General features: G+C 36.9%; 2 long non-coding RNA genes across 2 annotated transcripts in view; both read left to right on the top strand.

The window, feature by feature from the left end:
* The window catches only part of LOC127492772 (uncharacterized), a 357,154-nt gene that overhangs the window by 109,220 nt on the left and 224,786 nt on the right, over positions 1-23,148 (top strand). The window lies entirely within an intron of this gene.
* On the top strand, positions 838-18,388 carry LOC138845228 (uncharacterized). The gene is made up of 2 exons (XR_011382122.1): positions 838-1,803; positions 15,932-18,388. It is a non-coding gene; the product is annotated as an uncharacterized lncRNA (long non-coding RNA).

The raw sequence follows: 23,148 nt of genomic DNA, 5'->3' as shown, positions 1-23,148 counted from the left end.
TAAGTTAAATTTAGGAAACTGATTGTTAAACATTATATAATGAGATGAATGATATTGAAAGCAGAGGTTGGACAAGAACAGTGAAGATAAAGGAGACCAGGAACTTCAGGGGCACATAGGACCTTAAGAAGTGTCCAGTGATACTGACAGTGGAGGTTGGTAGGCGAGAATATGCTGGGAAAAACATTGCTTTTGTTAAGTCAAAGTTAATATAAAAGTTATATTAAGCATGTAGAATATTACTCACATTTTTGTTTTAGGGGAATCTTTATAACCCTTTGACACCAAGAAAGCTACAATGGCCATAATCTGTAATACAATGGTTAAAGTCAGTATCTGTTATATATTTTTTCAATCTACTGGCAGGAGATATTCTACCTTTTTCATTAGCAATCAAATACATTTTATGGTACCATCTTCACAGAAATCATCAAATGTGCTAATGCTGTGCCTTTAGACTTTTACCACATTTTCACTGTAAGACAGATCTTATTAGTGACCACACTCTGTGGTGACATTTTCTAACATATTTTAAATTCTATAGGAGCCAAATGCCAAGTGTTCAAATGTCAATATACATGTCCATAGAGTTTCTATTTCTGCTTTAGAAAATGGCATTTTTGAAAGTGGAGCTTAGATTTCTTGTATTCTTTGGCGTCAGTGTAATATCCCTGTATGATACAGTCATGTCAGTTCTCCAATCTTTAACTAATTTAGTTTGTTTAAATACAATATACTCAGTAAAATTTGAATTCCACATAAACAGCTAATGAATAGTATATTTATATATAGGAAAGTTTAACATTAAAATTTACTCTTGTCTGAATTTCAAATTACTTGGGACTAAATTCTATCCTATTTTTTATTTCGCTGTTGTTTTCTAAATGAATGATAGGACACTTTCTTCTTGTTTCCTTTAGTATAAGGTGTTTAATTAGCACAAAGTGTAATCATTAAATTTTCTAGTGAGGTCTTAAAATCTAGCGTGAAATAATTTTTGACTATTTGATTAGATGTACAAGCCTATAATTTTTGACTATTTGATTAGATGTACAAGTCTATGCTATGATCTGTTGCAAACATCACAAAACTGACTTAATTCAATAGTCTCAGACTAATTATAATTATTTTGAGATAATAAAGTAATGATGAACAGTCTGTGTATTTTCCTAATTGTAATATGGAGAAAGAGATACAAGATATAAAAATAAGAAAAGAGGGGCTGGCATTGTGGCATAAGTGGGTAACCTACAGCTCCAAATCCCACATGGGCACCAGTTGCAGTCCTGGCCACTTCCCTCCCCAATCCAGCTATCTAATATTGCACCTAGGAAAGCAGTGGAGGATGGCACCCAGGTGGGAGACATGGAAGATGCTCCTGGCTCCTGGCTACAGCCTGACCCAGCTCTGCTGATTGTGGCCATCTAGGGAGTGAACTGGAGGATGGAAGATTCTCTCTCTCTTTCTCTCTCCCACCTTCCCTCCCTGTGTCTTTCTGTAACTCTGAAGTTAAATAAATAGACCTTTCTAAAAAAATAAGAGAAGATATTGACAGAGTACAAGAAGATTTGAAGGAAATGGAATCAAAATGGATGTGAAGTAATCTCCAAGTTTATGAGCAGATCATTGCTAACTTGCTAAGCACTAGAAGAACAATATCAGAGTAGACATTAAAGAGAATCAGATAATAATGCATGCCAAATGACTAAAAATCTCTTCTATTGATATAGATTCAGTCAATAGAAAGAATGAAAGTATGTAAACAAGAAGCAAATAGAGAAAAAAAGAAGAAAAAATGTAAAAGTAAGGAAATGCTTTAATGAAACACTAAAATAATTTTAACTAACTATACAGTGGAAATAATGGTTAACCAATCATAAGTGATTCAGTTATGGATAAGATTCCCCTTATTACAATTAAGTTATATTTAGCTTAATTTAACTGTATTTCAATTTAGATGTTTTATGTTCATCAACAGGAGTGAGGACAGGTCAGATGATGAAAATGCAACATTCTGTACATCTTAAAAAAAAAAAGTAGTTTCCCTGGTTTCCTATCCCCAAATTTATGGCTAATTTAAAACAGAATAATACATGCCCTAAGTAACAATAAGTGGAAGGAACATGGACTGAATTCATGCAGTGAGACAGATTTTTCCATGGTGTAGAATTAGTGTACAACTAACATTCCATGATTTTCAAGAAAAATATTTTATTTTAGTGAATTTACCTAAAAATGTTAATGAATAACGAAAATATGCCAATATCCTATTCTTGATGGTAGAGAACAGTGGAGAATATAGTAGATATAATTCCTACTACCTTAAAATGTGTGTTTTGATGGCAATTACAGTCTGACCTAAGCTTATATATAAGTAACTGCTATTAAACAGGAAAATCCATTGCCACATTAGAAAAAAGTTTGTATATTTTGATGCATGCACAGTATGTTGTAAAGTCACAGGAATCTCCAAGGATCTTCAGATATTTTGTGGAAACCCATTCATCTGAAGGGTCTTCAAAAAATTCACAAAAATGTGTATTATGAAAAAAAGTTTGGATTTAATTTTTTGCACCAAAATTAGCCTATATTTTAATTTCACTTTTCCATGAAAATGTAGTTTCAGATAGAAACCGAGTTGTAGACAGAAATGTTTCACATCTGATAGATAAATCCCTTGTCAAATGAACTTATGAATGAATATCCTGAAATACGTTTCCTGGAAGAGATCATGACATTTCTAGTTTAATAATAAATGATTGTTTTTTCATGGTAATATTTTTGTTGTTATTTATAATAGACCAAACTGTGTAATGACAATTGCAATCATAAATTATTATATATTAACTTTACCTAATTGATTGAAACTTCATATATTACAAATAGAAAATTACCATCTCTTTACTGCATTATTAGAATATTAGGCAAAATATTTTATTTCCTGTTTGAACACAATATTTGCTTTTAAATAACCTGACTCACTATTATTATTTTGCAAATTTCTTTTCATAGTGACAATGCAGTCTTAAATGGAAATGTGCAATTTTCTTATTTGGATTTAGCCCTTTCCACAGGGATAATCTGAAATATTTCAATCAATTTCAAGCTTTGTATTTGCTTTGTCAGCTTCCATTTCTATGTCAGTAATAACCTTGTCTATATGTTATATGAAAGAATAAAAGAACTCTAAAAACTTGCTTATGTCTCAGACTTGCTATGAAAATGAAAAGCTCTTAATTATTTATACCAGTTTTTATATCAATAAAAGAGGCTACCATTTGCAAGCTTAATGCCATCTTTGATAACAACATGTATTTTGAATTAAGTGAAAATAGCATAAGTGGTTCTGTGTTTTTTTCTTTTTTAAGTTTTATTTATTTGAAAGTCAGATTTACAGAGAGAGAGGGAAAAACATTGTGAGAGAGATCTTCAATATACTTGTTCAATCCCCAGATGGCCATAACAATCAAGGTTGGGCCAGGCCAAAGCCAGGAGCCAAGAGCTTCATCTGGGTCTCCCATGTGGATGGCTGAGGCCCAAACAGTTGGACCATCTTCTTTTGCCTTTTCTGGCTATTAGCAGGAATGTGGATCAGAAATGCAGCAGTTGGAAAATGGACTGGCCCCAATATAGGAGGCTGGTGTCTCAGGCAGTGACCTTACCCGCTACACCACAACACCAGCCCCTTAGAATTGACTCTTGATCCATGAAAAAAAAGTGCTTGTAGCTTTTTAGGTTAACAAGAATGTTGTCTTTCATAAAATTCTATGAAAAGTGAAGTAAACATGTTAAAAATATAAAGTGCTGATGTGCTAAAACTGCCATTTCTCTCACCTCTGTGACTGTGATATAACATGTACTTTCCTGAGTTAAAAAAAAGTCTACCCCAAGGTGAAATGAAATTACATTTCAGAGTGATTCACAAAATGCATTTGAAGCCAAAAATGTTTTTAATATTAATAAACTTATCTTTCCATTTGAGAGGTGAACAAGCACCTGTGTGAATAGTGTCCAAAGTCTGCATGTAACTGCCTTTTGAGGAATGAAAAATAGATTAAGTGTAATTAAATGATGAGTTAAATATTGATGAAAAGAGATTTTCCCTCACCATGTGTCTGCATCAACCTTATCATGTGCAATATATTGAGGGCCACCAGGATTATTTTATTTTTCCCAGTGTCAACATCTGAAAGAATTAACTGAATGGTAAACTGTATCCCCAGGAGATTTATTTTTTTCTTAGCTGTTTTTAAAAAACGGTCCTTAGAACTGTTATTCGGGTGCATATTATAGAGATAGATGGCCTCCTTCTTTAATTCAGAATCCTTTTTATGCTGTTACAATAGCTTCATTTAAACACTTTAAACACTATTTTTAATATCTGCTGCATTGATGTTTGAAAGAATTAAGTTGCAGAGAAACAGAATAAGTAATTCAGGTGGAGGGGGTGCAACTTCACAGACTTTAACTACTTACATGTTTGTACTTAAAAGCAGCCTGAATTAAGATCATGGATAGAAATGCTATCAAGCATTGCAAAAATCACTAGGATGAACACTGGAATAACAGGAATATTGTATATTTTGATTATGGAGGAGATCATTGACTATGTATAAAGGTACTTCAAAAAGCTCTTAGAAAACGGAATCCATTTGTTTTGGGGATGTGGGGGCGGTAGCAGGGGAATAAAAGGGAAAGGGGGATAAGGAGATAGAGAGGGAAAATTAAAGGAACAGTTTCAAACTATTAGGGATTCTGAGAAATCTTTCTCATTACTGTCTTCAACCTGTGGAACTAGGAAAGCTGGCCGCATTACTCAGTCTCAGCCTCAACACATGAGAACCAGGCAAGTCAATGGTGTAACTCCCGTCAAGTTCGAAGTCTTGAGAAATAAGGGGATGCTTGCTAAGTTCCACAGACCAAAGCTTGACATTCAGGGGCTCTGATGTCCAAGGCCAGGAGAACATAAGTTTCCCAGCCCAAAGAAGAAGGCAAATTCTCCCTTCCTCAGTCTTTTTGTTCCATTTGAGCTCTGAACAGATTGGAGCTTCTTTATTCAGTCTAGCCATTTCAATGCTAATCTCATTTGGAAACACCCTCACAGATACACCCAGAAAAATGTCCTTCCAGCTACTTGGGCTTCCATCAGCTCAGTCCAGAGGACACATAAAACTAAGCATTACAAAGTCATTTCATTTGAATGAAGGAAAAGATTAGATGAGGAGTGGAATTATCGTGGGGTGGCCCCAGGCTGGGGTTGGCCCAGGTTTGTGTCTCCATACCAGAAAGAGTTCAAGAAAGAGACACAAACAAGGATAGCAAACTTTAGTTAAAGTGAGAGCACACACTCAAGGAATATGTACGGGCAAGCTTGTGAGAGAGAATGAGCTAACATTAGCCAAGTCCAGGGCCGTTCTTTTATATGGAGGCATAGGTGGATCTGGGACAGTGTTTAATTGACTACTTAAAAAAAAATTAAAGATTTGTTTATTTATTTGAAAGGCAGAGTTACACACAGAGAGAAGGAGAGGCAGAGAGAGAGAGAGAGAGAGGTCTTTCATCAGCTGGTTCACTCCCCAGTTGGCCACAGTGGTTGGAGCTGCACCGATCCAAAGCCAGGAGCCAGGAGCCTCTTCAAGTCTCCTATGTGGGTGCAAGGACTTGGGCCATCTTCCACTGCTATCCCGGGCTGTAGCAGAGAGCTGGATCGGAACTGGAGCAGCCGGGTCTCGAACCGGTGCCCATATGGCATGCTGGCCCTGCAGGCAGTGGCATTACCTGCCATGTCACAGCACTGGTCCCTTGACTACTCAAAGGAGGCAGAATTTGGGCAAGGCTCAAGTCTCACCCATTTCCACGCCCCTTCTTAGAAATCCCAGGCATTAGGGGCATGATGGGCTTGGGGTATGTGTGGTGTAGGTAGGGATTCAGGACAGGTGCTGGCAACCCTCAGCTGGTTTTTGCTAGCTACTTCTCTAGCCACGTAAGAATGACGTGTGCTGAATAGAAATGGAGCAAGATTTGGAGAGGGAACTTGACCCTAACACATAATGAGGCTGGTGATGAAATTTTATAAATATTTCTCAAGGCATGGGACACAGACAAAGGATTTTAACAGCTCAGTCTTAAATTGTGTATTCAGGAGAGGTTTAGAAAATTTTCACACCTCAATGAAAAGCATCCAATTCCCAGCAATTCTTGGGGTTCGCCTGTGTCTGGCAGCTGCACAGAAAGCATTTTGTCTAAGATATTGTCCTGGCGAGAGCATTCAGCCTAGAAGTTCAGAGGCCTGCAGCTCACATTGGAGTACCTGGGCTTGATACTCAACTCTGGCTCCTGAGTCCAGTTCCTTGCTAACGCAGGCTCTGCAAGGCAAAGGTTCCAGTGACTGGATTCCTGTCACCCTCGTGGAAGACCTGGCTTGAGTTATTGGCTTCTGCCCTCAGCCGGACCCAGCAGCTGTGGCAGGCATTTGAGGAACAGGACAAGCAGGTGGGAGCTCTCTCTCTCTCTGTCTCTGAAATAAATAAACATTTTGAACAAGCTGACCTTCCTTAATTCTCATTTTTTGCAACTCGATAATTATTGCTGCCTAAATGCATTATAATATTTTGTTTCCTTCACTTTGTTTTCCTTTTAATTGTATAAGCAAAAGCAGTGCTTCCATAGGTTATCTGTGGCTTATTGGTTGAGTCAGAATATATCAACAGCACCTGAATTCCAGCAGTTTCCAGAAGCTAAAAGCCGAAGATACACAAAATAGACATCCTAGCTGCTGCATAAATCTGTCTAGAGAAACTTGTTTTGAATTATGGATGTTTGTGTCAGTTGGCTTCTGTTAGTTCTGTTGAGGTGGAGTCTTGTCTCTTTTGTAATATCATTGATGACAAGCTACTCTTTAGAACAGAAAATAATTGAATTTTACTCTGTACTTCGGGTTTTCTTTTCTTCCCTTGGACATTTATAGGTGTGTTATTTACAACATAATCTCATCCATTAGTTATTTATGTGACTCTTCAAATTTCCATCACATACAAATAATACTTTGAAAGTACCTAGATGATTATATCATGTTACATATTAGCTGAGACACTGTAGTGTTCGATTTTTTTTGATAAGGCATGGATATTTTATTCTGAATTCTTTTTAATAGTGAAAAGACATGAATTTTTAGATAGCTTTATAATATCCTTTGTGATATTAAAGTTTCACCTCACTGATTTATTTCAACATTTGCAGTTTAATTAAATTAATAAGTACACGATTCTGGTTCAGAGAATATGAATTTACCTAATAAAAATAAACCTTAAAACATGGCATGTATTTACCTCAGCTCTTGTAAGGTATGTACCTGGAGAAAATCAAAAGCTATAAGGTGTGCTTTTAGGAAAATCTTATAAGGCTAAAGAAGGAGGGACTATTACAGTAAAAAATTAACTAAGACATAAGGTCTATAAATTGATGATAAAAGATGGGGGCAATGACACAGGAGGGGCTGGTCCTGTGGCGTAGTGGGTTAAGCCACTGCCTGCAACATGAGCATCCCATTTAGGTGTTGATATGAGTCCAGGCTGCCTCACTTGTGATCCCTGGGAAAGCAGCAGAGGATAACCCAAGTTTTTGGGCCCCTGTACCTACATAGCGACCTGGAAGGAGCTCCTGGCTACTGGCATCCAACTGGCCCAGACTTGGATGTTGTGACCATTTGTAGAGTGAACCAGCAGATGGAAGTTCCCCTCTCTCTCCCCCTCCTTTCCTCACCCCTCTGTCTCTGTAACTCTGCCTCTCAAATAAATAAATAAATCCAAAAAACAATGGCACCCATATGTTTAACTCTGGGTTAAGCATGAAACATGAAATAATTTCTGCCGTGATCAACTGGTGCCAGCTCTACAAGGGTTCCACATTTTGCCAGTGAACTTTTCAGCACTCAAAAAGACTCAGTCCAGGGGCCAGCATTGTGGCACAGGTAGTTAAACCTCCACCTCCAATTCCTACATCTCATTTCAGGGCATCAATTCTAGTCCTGGCTGTTCCACTTCCAGTCCAGCTCCCTATTACAATGGAGGATGGCCCAAGTACCCAAGTGGGAGACCCTGAAGCAGTTCCAGGCTCTTGGCTTCAGCCTGGCCCAGCCCTGGTCATTGTAGCCACTTTGGGAGTGAACCAGCAGATGGAAGATCTCTATCTCTCTCTGTCTCTCCCTCTGTCTGTCATTGTGCCTTTCAAATAAAATAAATACTTCAAAACAAACAAACACAAAGACTCAGTACTGACCAGGTCCCATCTGTTGTCCCACACCTTGTGCAGTGTCAAGTATGAGGATCATGTTCTCAGTTATATCCACAGAGATTGCTTTCTGATCGATGATAACAACCCATAAATAATCTTGTTTATCAGAATTTGATTTTAATAAACATTATCATCAGAATTGGTCATCTAGTTGATAAAATTTCAGGAAGGGGTGAAAAATGTGGCAATGAAACTAGAAAGAGGAACAGTGAGAAGAGAGAAAAACAGATAACTGAGAAAGAAGGTGGATTTTATCATTACAAAAACAACTGTGCAGGAATTTATTGACCTCAGGAAATGAATGAATAAAAGGAGCGATGTAAAAGAGAAAACTATTTTTGCTAGCAAAAGAAAACAAATCTCGGGGCCTGCACTGTGGCATAGTGGGTTAAAGCCTTGACCTGCAGTGCTGACATCCCATATGGGCGCTGGTTGGAGTCCCAGCTGCTCCTCTTCAGACCCAGCTCTCTGCTATGGCCTGGGAAAGCAGTAGAGGATGGCCCAAGTCCTTGGGCACCTGCACCCACATGGGAGACCTGGAAGAAGCTCCTATATCCTGGCTCGGATCTGTGCAGCCCCAGCTGTTGAGGCCAACTGGGGAGTGAACCAGAGGATGGAAGACCTCTTTGTCTCTACCTCTCTCTGTAACTCTTTCAAATAAGTAAAATAAACCTTAAAAAAAAAAAAAAGAAGAAAAGAAATCTCTTTTGATCCCATATCTACCGTCAGCTACTATCCAATTTCTTTCTCCTCTATAGAAAAAATTTTCAGAAACACTATGGCATGTTGTGTTCAGGATCTGAGGTTATTTGTATTTAAAATTTTGTACCCAGGGTGGACATTTGGCCTAGTCATTCTGACACTGGTTGGAATGCTAGTATGCATTTCAGAGTGCTGTTGGCTCCAGTCACAGCTCCATTCCACATTCTAGCTTCCTGCTAGTGTGCACCCTGGGAGGCAGCAGGGTGGCTCAAGTAGCTGGAACCCTGCCATCCATGTAATAGACCCAGATGGAGTTCTAGGCTCCCAACATCTATCTTGCTCAGTCCTGGCCGTTTCCTGTATTTGGGTAGAGAAATAGTGAATAAGAGCTCTGTCTCTGCCTTTCAAGCTAAAAAATTGTGTACATTACTGAATATCAAAAATATATAGCACTCTTTATTTTCTGTAGATGGATGCCCCACAATCTCTCTCTTTGCTTTCTCTGTGATATAATTTTGCTGAGGTTAGGGTGAGAATGAGTATGTAGCTTTTTGGTAAATAGTAAATCTTTTAGACTTTCTTTCTTTTCCTTTTTATTTCCTAGAGAAAAGGGATCTTGGCAGAGGGAAAATAATTATTTCTTTAACTAATAGTTATTTTGGCTATTTTTGAACTATAAGCTCAGGGATACTCTGGTGCTAGGCTGGAACCAAATAGATGTGCAAATTTCCCATTCTCCAGCAATGTTTTCATCAGGCTTTTCCATAAAATTAGGCATAAACTTAAGCTTTCTGGGAAAAGTGATCTGTTTACTTAGCTGAACCATACAAGAACAAAGCATAGGAAGTCTGAACTTTCTAGGACAGAAAACTACCTGAGTCCAGTCTGTTTCAAGACTGAAGGTAAACCAGATGTTTTTATTTAATCTGGAAGTTAAAGACAAAAATGCTATTTTTAAAAAATAACATTTTTAGTCTCATACATGTATATATGAATATATATTATGCATATAATAGCTATATTAAAGTTAATTTTGATTCAATAGGACTAATAAGAGCATCATTCCAGCAGAGAGAGGGAATAAACTTCTTTCTCCTCAGCCTCATCGTGAAGGTAGTGAGGATGAGCTAATACTGGGTCCAACATTTTCTATCTTCTATTTTATTTATTTATTTTTTGACAGGCAGAGTGGACAGTGAGAGAGAGAGAGACAGAGAGAAAGGTTTTCCTTTTGCCGTTGGTTCACCCTCCAATGGCTGCCTCCTGGCGTGCTGCGGCCGTTGTGCTGCGGCCGGCCGGCGCACTGCGCTGATCCAATGGCAGGAGCCAGGTACTTATCCTGGTCTCCCATGGGGTGCAGGGCCCAAGTACTTGGGCCATCCTCCGCTGCACTCCTGGGCCACAGCAGAGAGCTGGCCTGGAAGAGGGGCAACCGGGACAGAATCCGGCGCCCCAACTGGGACTAGAACCCGGTGTGCCGGCGCCACTAGGTGGAGGATTAGCCTAGTGAGCCGCGGCGCTGACCCAACATTTTCTATCTTCTAATTTCCACTGCATTTCATATTAACTAAGGTTTTTGGTGTGGCTGTGGAAATAGAGTGTCGTGGAGAAAACATGTTTCCTTGAAATAGCACAAGGGACAAAGAAAATGTTCTTACAATTTCTGAAAATTATCAATTAAATAGAGATTAAAGAAATTAGGGGCTTGAGTATGAAAGGAATAAAATACAGACTAAATATAAAATTATGGTTGTCAGGGACATACATTGTTGCTAGAGATGGCATCAAAGTCAGTATAAACTTGCATTATTTTCTTTTATTAAAGCATTTTTTTGTATTGTTAAGAAGGAGACTGCTAGCCTGAGAGATGGGATACTTTAAAGGGGAAATGAATGTGGCTTTGACAACTTCAGGAGTAAGAAACTGATGCGGGTTGAAGCCCAGGTGCTACCGTTTAATTGAAGAAATGGAAGGGCTCTTTTTCCTTCTAAATGAAGGAAGGGTAAGTGTGGAGGCAGGTGGTTTAATCTTCATTAAGTGGGAGGAAAAGGTGGAGTGTGAAGAGTTTCAGGCTTGATCTTGCAAGGTCTTTCTCTAATATAACAACATTTTTGTTTCAAATTGTAAGTCAGAAGCTTAGAGTGAGAATTACACAGTTATAAATCCTCAGATCAAAGTAAAGTGAAAGGTGGATTTGACTGGGGATGGTAAAAGGCTATTTAGCTATGCTGTCTGGAATGATAGAAATATCAGACAGCAGAAATAGTGTAGGCAGTAGTTAGGAATTACATTTAATAATCTGAAAGAAAATAAGAGAAGGGAGAGACTCTGTAGAAAAGAAAGGGCATATTTCTTCTTGATTTTCAAGGCATCAGCAGCTAAGCCAGAAGCTGATTTTACTAAGATAACTTTGTTCCTACTGTAGCAAAAGGTTGCCTGCTTGCCTATCCCCCACTAACCCATCTAACAGGAATCACTTATTAAATGATCTGAGGAGAATGGTTCACCAGCATGAGATCTTTGAAAATTTATCTGAAAATGACAAAAGGAAAAAAGGAAACTGACACCTGCAAACTCTTCGATCTTTTTATATTATTTCTGTTTCCTGGATAAATGAATATTTAAATGACCCAAATAACTGCAATTATGTACCATGTTTCTATATTTCCAAAGATATTTTTAAAATAATATGTGTTTTGTGTAAAAGGTCTCAGGTCAAATATTAGTATATCATCAAAATATATTATTGTGGGAAATCTTCAACAGATAAATTTAGTTTTTATTTTTAAGGATTTTACTTTGTAATTTTTAAGTAGAAAATCAGAAAAAATTATCTAGCCACAAATGTTTAGTTAACGAATAATTATCATTACAGTGACAAATTTTCCTAGTAGAGATTTTAAATATCTCTACTTTGGAAGTCAAATAAGATACTGAGGAAATCTTAAAACATAATTTCATTATAAAATCTATATATCAAGTCTAATTGAGAGAAATGAATGCAGGTTTTCTGTTTCCATTAACACCACTTATTTCTTAATATTTAATGCTTTAAGATATGTAAGTTCAAATAAAGCTTTAACTAGGTTTATAGAATAATATACCATTAGAAAGTATGGAAACATTAACCAAGCTCTAAAAACTCTGCAGTGCTTGCTAATTAAATTAGGGAAGAGGAAATCCTTGGGCTCTAGCTAATAGAATGAAATGATTAATAAGTTAACGTAGTTCTACCTTGCGGCACCGGCACACTGGGTTCTAGTCCCGGTCGGGGCGCCGGATTCTGTCCCGGTTGCCCCTCTTCCAGGCCAGCTCTCTGCTGTGGCCCGGGAGTGCAGTGGAGGATGGCCCAAGTGCTTGGGCCCTGCACCCCATGGGAGACCAGGATAAGTACCTGGCTCAAGATATGCTGTCAGTAATGCGGTTTAATTTGAGTAAAATTTTTATCAGTATATGCATCTTCAAACTTGTAAAAAAACATATAATTTAAAAAATTTGATGAGAAAATTTTCACTATACCCTCTCCTTGATGGAATGATACTCTTATTAGTCCTATTGAATTAAAATTAACACTAATATAGCTATTGTATGCATAATATTTATTCATATATACATGTATGAGACTGAAAATGTTATTTTTAGAAAAATATCACTTTTGTCTTTAATGTGCAGATTAATTGAAAACATCTGGCTTACCAACAGTCTTGAAACAGGCTGGACTTAATGTAGGGTAGTTTTCTATCTTAGGGAGTTCAGATTCCTATGCTTTGTTCTTGGATGGTTCAGCTAAATAAGCATTATTACTTTTCCCAGAAAGCTCTTAAAATATTGCTAAGATGGTATCAACAACAATGTCCTCTAACCACAAATCTTTATTGTAAATTCAATGAGAGCTCACTGCTAAGAAATTAAATGCTTCAGTAAAATAGCCAGCTTACTGATCGAGCCACAACCCCACTGAAATCACACATCTAAATTGTATTTTGTGTCCTGATCCAAAGATAAATGTGTTTTCACATCAGACCAGTTCAGCCTGCATGCCCTTGGCCACTACGCATGTCAAAAGACCAGTTCATCAGAGGGTATTATCCTCATAGACTTCTGGACAGTATTTTGTCCTTTATAAAACTTCATGTTTAGTTTCCATGACTGAGTCTCCTGGGACTATAATGTACTATTACCTAGAGTTCTACATTAAATTCAAAACTCTGTTTAAAGATTCTAGTAAAGCAAAATTTAATTGCAAATCAGCATTAATGTATCCTATTTTAATGTTAAAAAGAATAAGATACTCTAATCAAATTGTATGGTTGCCGATTATGGGAGGTATTCTAGAACTGACTAACCTCAAGCATGGCTGAAGTCCAGCAGTATCAGCAACAGCTAAATTCCTGTGAAAAATGCAGAATCTCATACTCAGCCCAGACAACAGCTGCTGCATATTAAAAGGATTCCACTTACATGACTCTCGTTCTCATTAAAGTCTAAGAAGACTTGATTTAGAATATTATACTTCATTCACTAACCCCAGAATCTTCTGTATTCCCATCTGTAAGACCTCCCTGGGCTAGATAACATAGATAATAGCAGCAGTATTTCCTGCACCAAAGGGCCTGACAATGAAGGGCTATTCAAAAGGATTATGGAAACTGTGTATTATGAAACAATTGGCATGCATCTCAAACATTTTCATGCAAAAATAAAGATATGTTAATTCAATTTTCCCCACAAACCTTTTGAAGTACCCTTGTGTGATGATAGTTGGTTGAACAGAATTATATGGCAACAAGAAGAGGAAATAAGCCTGCTCTAGAGAATAGAGCAATTAACCTGAAAAGACAAGGGTATCGTCCACGTTTTCAAACCATCATCACCAAAGGGTTATGAGGGAACTCTGCTTAGGGTACTACATGCTATATTTCATTTGCACACTCCAAGTAAGTCTACATAACTCCTTGCCAGGATCTTTATCCCAGCACATTGGAGACTCATTGATCAGTGTCCCACAACAATTGCAGTTTTACTAAAGCAATGTAACTGGATTCTACCAGGGCTAACCTCACAATGCTGTTGTAGTTACCTCAGAAAGCCATAAACATCATTATACCTCCCGGGTAATCTCCTGCTTGATGTCTCACCTACACATACCCTTTTGAGTCCTCGTCTTTAACCCGCCCCCCAAACCATCTAAAAATCGTGCTTGTATTATCAACCTCTTTTTGAAGCTTCTGTTTTCCAAGAATTTCACTCTAACAGAAACCTGCATGTCTCCTGATAATACTTTTTTCCTAAAGTCCTCTCATGTGGTAATTGTTTTTTTCTCGCACCCCCAAAATCACTGAGATTAAAGGCAAACTGTTCTTAAGGTCTCTCATTGATGACTGGAGACCTATCTCCCACTATTTTTCTAAAATTGACAATTTTGAATCTCCTTATAGGACACGACTACAGTCCTCATTGCGTTGTCATTGATAAATATCTGGTTCTCCCTTTGTCTTACTTCATTGTTGTTCTCACCAAATCTACTTATGTGTTATTTCTCATTGATATGAACAAATGCAGAAATAATCCTTCCAATCCTTTGGCTTCTCAGTTCCTTTATTTATTCCATTGAAGGGAGCTTGGCTTCTACTTCTCTCAGCCACTCACCGATGAGGTCATAGCCTAGGCTTGTGAATTTTAGCAGCTGTAAGCTTTCTATTACCCCAGTTTTGCACATCTCATAATCTGATTACTCCCTCTTCTCTATTTTACTTTCTCCAGAATTCCAAAACCAACAGTCTATTGACATTAGTGTGACCTACTCATTGAGCCTATCCATCTCTTTGCTTGCTTTTCTCCTTCTTTTCTATATTCTTAATGCATTTTCTTTTTCTGTCTACACTTGGTGATCTATCTTCATTGCATGGATTCATATATTATGTATATGTCGACAATACTCAAATTCTTATTGTCAGTGTACACTTCTCACTTGAACTCCAGATTAAACCTGCTATATACCACTTGTGGGGAATTATCTTTGCTTCCTGGGGCTGGCATTGTGGCACAGTGAGTAAAGCTACTGCTTGCGATGCTGGTATCTCATATTGGAAAGCTGGTTTGAGTGCCAGTTGCTTCACTTCCAATTCAACTCCTTGATAATATTCCTGGGCAAGTAGTGGAAGACAACACAAATGCTTGGTTTCCAGCCACCCGTGTGGGAGATCTGGTTGCAGTTCTTCACTTGTGGCTGCAGCATAGCTCAGCCCAGCCTGCTGTCATCATTTGGAGAGTAAACTGCTGGGTGAAGTTCTCTGTCACTGACTCTCTCTCTGTCTCTGACTTTTAAATAAATAACTCTTTTATTTTTTTTTTATTTTTATTTTTTGACAGGCAGAGTGGACAGTGAGAGAGAGAGACAGAGAGAAAGGTCTTCCTTTGCCGTTGGTTCACCCTCCAATGGCCGCTGTGGCCTGCACGCTGCGGCCGGCACACTGCACTGATCCAATGGCAGGAGCCAGGTGCTTCTCCTGGTCTCCCATGGGGTGCAGGGCCCAAGCACTTGGGCCATCCTCCACTGCACTCCCGGGCCACAGCAGAGAGCTGGCCTGGAAGAGGGGCAACCGGGACAGAATCTGGCGCCCCGACCGGGACTAGAACCCGGTGTGCTGGCGCCGCAAGGTGGAGGATTAGTCTAGTGAGCCGCGGCGCCGGCCAATAAATAACTCTTTTAAAAATGTTAGCTTTCTTGATATTATTTGTGTGTCTCTGCTGCTAGAACCGTGTCTGGGACATGCTTAGCCTTCAGTAAATGAATCAATGTACTCATGCCCAACAAAGCAGAGAGGTAAGATAAAACATGACTTGTTAAATAATTCTGGAGTAATATGATGAAGTATGAATGAAGAGTGCAAGTGTGTCGGGGCTGATTATAAGGAGTCTCTATTTTATTTTTCAGGTAGAAAGGAATCTGAATTGATCCTGAGCACTTGAGGTGTCTCCTTTCATAGATTCTGTGGATGTTGAATTCATCAACATGGAGTGAAAAATAAAATATGAAGCAATCTTTCTAAATCTTTCTAAATCAGAATTTACTTCCTCTACTCTGAATTTGATATTTGTATGAGATTATTAAAATGTAGATGTTAATGAGTCACATGAGCATTTAGGCCAAGAGGAGGGACAGTGTCACCTATAAATAAATACGGAAGGAAAACTGATACATCCTTTAGAGTTATTAATTCAATAAATATTTGTATATAATAATGTCCTTAATCCCAGCTTGCCTGAGTTCATGAAACAAAACTACTTCATTATATTTAATGTTCATACAGTTGCTTGATGCCAACATTCACATACCAGCACAAATATACATGTGGATGTATACATGTATATTCACATACATGCATATTTTTACCATGCATATATTTTTTTATTTGTGTTTACTAAATTAATAGCTCAAGTCTTCAGTAAAATATACTTTGTCATCACAGTTTTTTTAATGCCTTATGGAATCATGGAGCCATAAACAATTCTCAGAAGACAATTCCTAGCCTGATACCACTTATTTCGAATGTCATCTCAATTTCTATAAATTTTGGAAGTATATGATGATGTAAACTGCAACTTTAAGAAGTATTATGATAGACAACAACTGTATAAAAGACATTCAGTGTTCATAGAACAATATGTATAAAATGAACGCAATTTTTTGATTATCATGAAGATTTAAAAAAATTATGGAATGGAAGAATTTGCATTTATGTGTGGCTTCAGTACAATACTTCATTAGAATTTTGAAAAGACATGCTACTTTAAATTATGCAATTTTACTCCAGTATAAATGTTTATGTAGTTGTAGTGAATGGGCCATTTTGTTATAAAAGAGAGATGAATGTGACAAAATTGGGCAGACCTTGCTGTAAGAGCCCCATGTTTTTTCCTCCAATCACTTCAGCTTAATATCACTTTGAATGAGTATCATTCATCCTTCCGAACAGCACACAGATCACAATTGATGATTTACAATTGGTACAGGATTCATTAGGGAAAGCTTTCTGTTTAAAAAATATTTTATGTATGTTCTGCATATTTTTAAAGGTTTATTACAGAGAGAGAGAGATAGAGAGAGAGAGAGAGAGAGAATCTTTCATTCGCTGGTTCAGTCCCCAGATCCACAATAGCATGTCCTGGAGCAGGCCAAAACAAAGAACATGAAGTTTAACAGTTGGGGCTGGAACGGCTGCTCTTCTGGCATGCCATGCTACAGTGCCGGCCCCCGGGAAAGAGCTCACGCACGTGGGCTGCAGGTAGAGGGCCCTGTTACCCTGAGGTAGCCAAGCTTCTCTGTGTACATTCTAAGCACTCAACACATCATCTCAGCACAGGGAGCAGAGTTCCACTTGCCAAATTTCATTTTTTTCAGTTTCCCTTTAAGAAATTTGTCCAAATATTACCTCCATAATATGCCTAAAAAAGAAGTTTATGGTTACATCTATGAATAAATTATAATTTTATTCAAAAATTTGTGTTTATTAAAATATATAATTTTACATGACAAAAATTACTTTAAATCTGCTTTGGCTTTAATTCTTTTGTTATCATAAAGTTAAAATAGAATCAATCTTTGTAAACAGAGAGAACTGATCACCATGGTATTTCACCGATTTTTTTTAAGTATGAAATCGTTTGAAAATAGTAATCTATTTTATTTATTTGGAAGGCAGAGAGAGAGAGAGAGAGAGAAAGACAGAGAGACAGAGAGAGCTCTCTCATCCACTAGTTTACTCCCCAAATGCTTCGAGTAACCAGAGCTAGACCAGGTCAGGAGCTGAAAAATCAATCCAGGTCTCCCAAATGAGTGGCAAGATTGCAACAACTGGGGCCTTCCAGGGTGCACATTAGCAGGAATCCAGAACAGAACCATAGCTTGAAACCAGGGATTGTAATATGGTTTGTGGACATCTCAAGTGACATCATAACCACTCAGCCTGCTCTTACAAACATCTTTATGCTAAATAAAAGAAATCCATGAGTCTGATGAAAGGAAAAACTTCCTAGACAGATATAAATTCCAAAAAGTGTCTCCATCATCCTTTATAAGTGGATCTTATTTCACCAGGTCTTAATTATGGGTTGTTGTAGGCAATGGATTCATAAAACACATGAAGACTGGTGATTGGGATGTGGAAGCAGTTATGTTGTTGTCGGATTAAGAAAACTTACACTACTATGTGAAAAATCCCGGGTCTGCTATAGGATGAGAACACGTGAAGTAAAATGGTACACCAAGGACAACATTTTGCTGGCTGTTGTACAAGTGTATGAAGACATCTGAAGGCCTTCCAGCCCATGACAGTAATCAATGGAGCCCATGAGAGGTGGTCTAGATAATAAAGTGAGCCAATGAAATATATTATTATGAGATAAGTTTTATTGTTAAAAACGTGTACATTAATGGAATCAATTGTTATAAAGGAGCAATTAATGTAGCAATATATTTTTGATATTCATCTTTACTATAAAAATAAACAGAAAGAGGGCAAAATCTGATATATGCTTATAAATTATCATTTGTCACAGCCTGCCTGAATAAACTGATAAACAAGATGAAATCTGTTTTTTTTTTTTTTTTTCAATTTCTAGCTCGAAGTCTGGGAAGCTGAAATGCAGGCAGGAGATTCCAGATTTAGTGATAGGATTAAAAGATGAAAATATGAAACTACATTCTGACTGATTTCAGCAAGAAATAAAAACATCAAGGACTTTTATATGCAAAATGAGTCATTGCTGGGCCAGTGCTGTGGTGTAGCAGATAAAACTGCCGCCTGCAGTGCCAGCATGCCATATGAGTGCCAGTTCGAGTCCCAGCTTCTCCGCTTCTGATCCAGCTCTCTGCTGTGGTCTGGGAAAGCAGTGGAAGATGGTCCAAGACCTAGGGTCCTTGCACCCGCTATGGGAGACCTGGAAGAGGCTCCTGGATCCTGGCTTCAGGTTGGCTCAGCTCCAGTCATTGTGGCCATTTGAGGAGTGAACTAGAGGATGGAAGACCTCTCTCTTTCTCTCTGCTTCTGCACCTCTGTAACTCTGCCTTTCAAATAAATACATAAATCCTAAAAAAATAAAACGTTGAGTCCATTTAATTGATGAAGTTCACTGAGAGGTTACTATATTAAGTACTTCAAATGAAGCACCTTAATGTATTAGCTTATTTATGTTAATCTAACACAGTGATATTACTTTCATTACTACTAAAGCTGAGCTACTGAGAATTTCAGCACGTTTTCCAGTGTTACCAGGATGCTAGGTGCTGGTTCTGGGGCTGTGTCCATTCTCTTCATCACTGTTGCAGACTGCTTTCCATAACTTACTAAAAGAGGGTGATGAAGTCCATGCTGGAACTGTGTTTAATAACATTCAGGAGTGAAGAAATGGGAAGGCAGTGGGAGAGAAAAGGAGGAAAATCATGAGATTCAAGAAGAAAAATTGTGAGAAAAACATAACAACCTCAGATCCAGCACCTACTAAGCTGATAACCCTGGACAAGTTACCGAAACCCTCTGTAGCTCAGTTTTCTCATCTACATAAGAAGAGTAGTGATGAAAGTAATATTACTGCATTAGATTAACATTACACAAGCTAATACACTAAGGTACTTCATTGAGATACTTAAAAGAGTGATTGTTCAATGAACTTTATCAATTAAATAGGTTGAACACCCTATTTTGTAGAAAACACTGATATAGTTGATATAATTTTTCACAAATGCCTAACAAATAAATATACCCCAAATCATCAAACATTATTAAGTATATCATTTCATTTATAAACATCATAGAACAAAACACAAAATTCACTCACAATTCTTCCATTCTGTCATCAAATATCTTCATTTCTTTCTCAATTCCTTTTTAAATATCTAGTATCCACCCAATGACATATATTGCTGAATTCCAACTTAACACTCTAAGTAAATTCTGTATTTCCATTAAACTCCCATGATTATAATTTTATAGCTGAACTGAATTTTTCCAAATGTCATACTTAGTTCATTCTTTTTTTTCTTTTCTTCCTTTCCCCTCTTATATTAGGTAATGTGTAAAGAAAGACACTTATGTTTGAGCCTTTTCTTTCTAATAAATTATTTTATTCTGAGATTATACTCTGATTGAAAATGGTTTCTCAGGAGCCAGTGCTATGGCTTAATCAGTTAAGCTTCCTGTGAGACCAGTATCCCATATGGGCACCAGTTCTAATCCCAGATGATCCACTTCTGATCCAGCTCCCTGCTAATAGCCTGGGAAAGCAGTAGAAGATGGTCTTAGTAGGGGATTCCTGCACCCCCATAGGAGACCCTGAGGAAGCCTGGCTCCTGGCTTCAGAATGGCCCAGCTCCAGAGGATGCAAGACTTCATTCTCTGTCTATAACTCTGCCTCTCAAATAAGAATAAATAGATCTTTAAAAGAATAAAATGATGTTTCATAAATATTAAGAAAAATCTAGTTTAAAAAATAATACTATTTTATGGTAATTAGAAAAATATATGCTTTATCAAGTCCATTACAGTGTTAACATATTTTTACTATCTATATGATCCCAAAGAAAATCAATAAATTTAAACATTTTTGTTCTCAGTACATTTCACTTAATCCCCACCCCCCAATATATGCACCGTTTATTGAAGAGACTGTTCTTCAGGTTATTATCTTGGCTACCATCTCAAAAATATGCTGGCAATTCATGTATAAATTTATTCCTGTAGTTTATAATCTGTTTCTTTAGTCTATTACTTGTTAATCTTAAATTTCAAAATAAAATCAAAATTCATGCAAGAGTTCCTACAATAGAATAACATTGAAATTCTCTCATTTCAGGTTTGAAGACTAGAGACATTTCTATAATATTTATTTTGACCTTACAATAAAAAAGGGACTTTTGCTATCTATGATAAAGTGCAATGAAATATTTTGTAAGTGTGTACATGAAATAATTCCCTTTCAGTAAAAAAAACTAAAAAACACTTGCAGCTAACTAATGGTTTAAAACTCTAACATAGTTTGAAGTCTTTGAAATGAAGTTGTTGGAATATGGACCATGAAAAGATTTCAAAACATGAATATATTTCAATAACTTTGTAAAAATTGCAATTCAATTACCTGCAAAGCTTAAAGCAATTATGTTAGATAATTTAGGAATATAAATTTCAGAAAATATGCAATTGTTTTCAATTTCATCTCATAACCATATAGACTCAATTATACTGTTTTCCATTATGGAAGACTAATTAGCTTCACAAACTCTGCATGTTTGCCATGCAAGATATCATAATTAGGATTCCAACTTTTAGTTTATAAACATCTATCTTTTGATTTACAGTCTTATGCTGAATTATTTTCTGTACACCATTTGGAAAATATTTCTTAAACAATTGTTTCAATTATTCTTTGACCTTGTGTTCAGGCAGAAGGAAAAAAAGAATTTCATGGGATATTTTAAAACTCAGAAAATAAAGAAGGAAATGTATCTTTTAAGATCTAGTACAACCTTTAAAGGCTTTCCATTCTGCATATTTTCAGTCATCTCTGGGGCTTTTGTCCTAGGAAACTTCCTATTAAATTACAATTTAATTTTAGTTTTGAACAAAGATGATCAGGTAACAAAATATATAAAAAAGTAAATAAATAAAATGTTACAGAGACAAAATGGATGAGGAAGAAAATAATAACTTAATGATGTTTCATTAAACAACATCAGTTCCAAAATTGCTGTATTGTTAAGTGCATGTTATTAATGTGGATGAAGTGTGTCTAATGGGACATTAAAGCTTAAGAACACCACCTTTAACTCACAGGTTTAGATCTACTTAGAGGACAAGGAGACAATAAAATAGCTAATAAATATAAACAATATATGATAAGGCTCCAATAAAACTGTAAGATGGAAGTTGACAGTAGAGAGGCAATTAAGTGTAGTGTGAATTGGGTTAGATAATTTATGCCTTTTCCTACAGCTTGTGATAAAGTCAACCCTTTCATAAATAATTTTAATCATGAATTTAGGTGTCAGCTATAAATAGACTCTTTTCTGAGCCACAATATTTGAAGCCCTATATGTATAAAAGTTTCTGTGTAAGAGTTAATACAAGTACATGGTAAATAGAAGGTGTTTGGATTATGGCAAGTTCACCTTTTGTGACATAAGTCTCAAAATACTCAGTTTCATTCTATAATTAAATCTCTGGGGATATTCTTTGAATAAATAATCAATTCAACTATTTATAGCGCTTATAATATGTAAGATTTGACATAATAAATGTCACTTGAACTTGCTTAAATTTTTCTAGTTAAAATAAAGTTAGTGTCACATTTTTCATTTAATTTGAACTCAACCTACTTAAAAATGCTAGTTCACATGCAAATATCGAAATCTTTCAGAATGAGGGGCATGCATTGTGGTGCAGGGCATCAAGCTGCCTCTTGGAACACTCTCATAGCTAAACAGAATGCCTGTTGAACTCCAGGCTACTTCAGTTTCCAATCCAGCTTCCTGAAAATGTACCTGGGAAAGCAGATGATGATGAACCAAGCACTTGAGGTCTTACAGCCCAGGTGGAAAACCCAGATGGAATTTCAGATTCCTGAGCTCAGCCTGGCCCAACCCAGCTTTTGGGGACTTTTGGAGAGCAAACTGGTAGATGGAAAATCTCTGTATTACTTCTTCTCTTTTATCCCTCTCTCCCTGTCACTCTGCTTTTCAAACAAATCTCCAGGATGAAAGAGGAAGCTCTATAACAAAGATAGCATGGATTTTTATCTGATAAAGACAAATTTTGTCAAATAATTAGCCAAACCTGTAAGGAAAAAAAAATCAGAAATTTCATTTGATTTATTTTACCGTTTAAGTCTTTTGATATGCTTATTCGAAAATCATCACACATAAAAGAAAAAAACAAGTAGGTTTACAGAATGAATTTTCTTGAATCAAACATCTGACTTAACTGAATTGTTTTTATAATTTGAGGCTATTCTGTCATAGTTTTTGGTCTTGAAGATTCCATCCGTTATTAGTCCTCATTATAAAGTATTTCTGCCTTTATTGGATTTCAAAAAGCACAGTGAATATATTTCTAGTTATAACTCGCAAATCTATTTTTGTCATCACATTCAGAAGTATAC

This window comes from Oryctolagus cuniculus, chromosome 14, assembly GCF_964237555.1.
Source record: "Oryctolagus cuniculus chromosome 14, mOryCun1.1, whole genome shotgun sequence".
NCBI lineage: Eukaryota > Metazoa > Chordata > Mammalia > Lagomorpha > Leporidae > Oryctolagus > Oryctolagus cuniculus.
This window is presented reverse-complemented; position numbering and strand designations above follow the sequence as displayed.